The sequence below is a fragment of the Penaeus japonicus genome, unplaced genomic scaffold (assembly GCF_977035675.1).
Source record: "Penaeus japonicus unplaced genomic scaffold, GWHDUDI00000001_assembly GWHDUDI00000002, whole genome shotgun sequence".
NCBI classification, from domain to species: Eukaryota; Metazoa; Arthropoda; class Malacostraca; order Decapoda; family Penaeidae; genus Penaeus; species Penaeus japonicus.
Genome location: NW_028234404.1, coordinates 39,805,545 through 39,808,044, shown reverse-complemented (window position 1 = coordinate 39,808,044; position 2,500 = coordinate 39,805,545). Strand labels below are relative to the sequence as shown.

The 2,500-nt window shown below is 32.0% G+C and overlaps 1 protein-coding gene across 2 annotated transcripts in view; it reads right to left on the bottom strand.

Moving 5' to 3' along the window:
* Window positions 1–2,500, bottom strand: part of Tbc1d15-17 (TBC1 domain family member 15/17) — a 37,854-nt gene that overhangs the window by 1,306 nt on the left and 34,048 nt on the right. For both annotated transcript variants that reach the window (XM_043005149.2, XM_086551190.1), the window contains exon 14: window positions 1–2,500. This exon is cut by the window's left edge and continues 1,306 nt beyond it; it is cut by the window's right edge and continues 363 nt beyond it. The gene's annotated coding sequence lies outside the window, so the exon portion shown is untranslated.

Here is a 2,500-nt window from a genome sequence, read left to right as displayed (position 1 = left end):
AGAAAAGCAACCAATCTTTAGAATATACACAGAATTTTTTCCAAGGAAAAATATACCATCTTATCACAGTAAAGTACAAAAATACAAAAAAACAAAGAAATCATAATCAAGTTTTCTAAATCTAAACTTAAACTAATGAAACTGAATACTGACTTTTAACTAAGGATGAAGTCTCAAAGACAGTAGAAGGGATCTGAAAGCAGTGGCTTTTGGCTTTCATTAGCACTACAACAGATGTGCTACTGAGAGTTAAAATTCTCAAGGAACAGCTTTCACTGAACAAAATATCTATTCTCTTTTGCAAAGCAGCATCAATAAAATATTCTAGGCAACTTAACAATTTACCTTGTGGAAGCTACTATCAAAATGTTTTATCTAAGAACAAAAGAAAAAATATGGGACGAAAACACTAACCTTATCATTTAAAAAGACATTTATCTAAAAAGGGGCAATTCAAGAGGACAGGTAAGCATTCTACATCACATCCCCCAGGAAAAACAATTATTTATCCTTCCCACTATTAATAAAATAATCATCATCACATTATCAATCTGCTAGTAAAAGAAAGCTATGTTGTATAACTCTTTAACAAATATTTTTTGGTGCAAAGTTAAACCTTTTGTTTTAAATTCACATACATTGGTCAATCATAAAATAGCACCCTGTGTGCCCTGTAATCACTTTTATATATCAGGAAAGGATGATTAACTTTCACTCAAAAAAAAGGGAGAAAAAAATATATCAATTCAAATATCAATGTTGTATCCCTTCTGAAGGTATTCTAAACAATAAAGGGAACAAATTTTGGTGAGATTCAACGAGTACAAACACTCTCACTCACACTGTCTCACTCTCTGTCTGGACGTTCTATATATTAAGCAGTTCAGAATACATCTGTTACAGCTGCAAACTATACAACTATCATCACGAATATACTGTAGATATACCAATATTACCACTCATTATGATATTAGGGAGTATCTAGACTAATATCAAAATAAAAAATAGAAAGCAGTAAAAGAAAAACTCTTTTTCATGAGATTTAAGTGACAGATATTAAAAAGAAATTAGTATTCTGGAAAAGTTCGAATATCAAAACTGGAAAATTCCTGAGATTTTGTCAATCAAAAATTATTTACCAAAAATAATATTGTCCAAAGATCAAGATCAGGTGACTAAGCCCTAGATGCAACTTCACAAAGGAAGAGTGACAAGAGACAGCTTAGTCCATTTCTTATACCTAACAAACTGAAGAACTTGTATGTTGTGGCACTGGCAAAAGAGAGGAGCCAAGAAACTGAACTGTAAATAAAGTGAATACCAAAACAGACTGATCAAATGAGTTAAATTTCATTTTCTAAACTCTTTTCTCCTCTTACCAATTAGTCTTCTGAATGTAATTATATTCCTACAACATGATTCCTCATCATCCATCTACAATGTTATTTAGGTCTCTGTTGCTCATAATGTATTTAATAAAATCTCTAATGTAACATTCAGAAAATAACTACACTAAACAAAAGGGTCAACTTCTGTCATTTGTGTTGATCTGATGGATAGGAACATGGGGCTGCATATTCACTACATCATTAGTAATGTACCCTCAGCTAGCAGTGCGAAATCATTCAAATGTCACATATACTTTCCCTATGACAAATAAATGTGATACGAGAAATGTCACTCTCAGTCAACACCACAACTGCTTATGTAAGAAAAATTTCCTTTTATAGTACAGCCACAAAGTCACAGCTTAGTCAGATATCCTTTAACATATAAAGCAACTAGAAAGCCTGTAATCTCTTGCCACCTTGATTGATTCTTACACTGTAATTTTACCAAAATTAAAAGAAAAACTACAATACAGCTCCTTTGATCCTTTAAAAAAACCATCAAGGTAAATATAAATATATCACCCAATACATAAGGTTCATGGCAGCACATGGTAGAAAATATTTCTTCTGAACTTAAAGATCTGAGAACAAATTACCCAAATGAAATACTGTCTCTCATTACTTCCCAGTCTATCATCCACTGTGATATTAATAAGACCATACATTATACAAAATATATCATGATAAAAATCTAAATGTTTTATCTGTAATGTGAGACAATATAAGCACATTGTATACTACCCCCATTAAGCAAATAATATACAGAAGCATTTAAAAAACGGAGCAACCAAAAACAAGATGCATCATGTGAAGAATCAGTACCTTAGCTATCCTCTTTTGCAAGTCAACACAAGTTCCCTTTGTGCAAGTTCTGTGAAATGTATACAACATTCCCTAAGGATGAGCATAAGACTTACCTCAGTAAGTACTTCCTTAATGAGATATATATTGCACTCGAATCCCACTCAAACTTCCATTCATCCTGTCTTTCTTCCTATTTTATAAAGAATACAAACAGTTTGATGTCACAGTAAGCTCTCTTATCACAACAGTACATCAGTCAATCTCAGTTACCATACCCTAAACAGTACATATAAAAAAATTCTCTG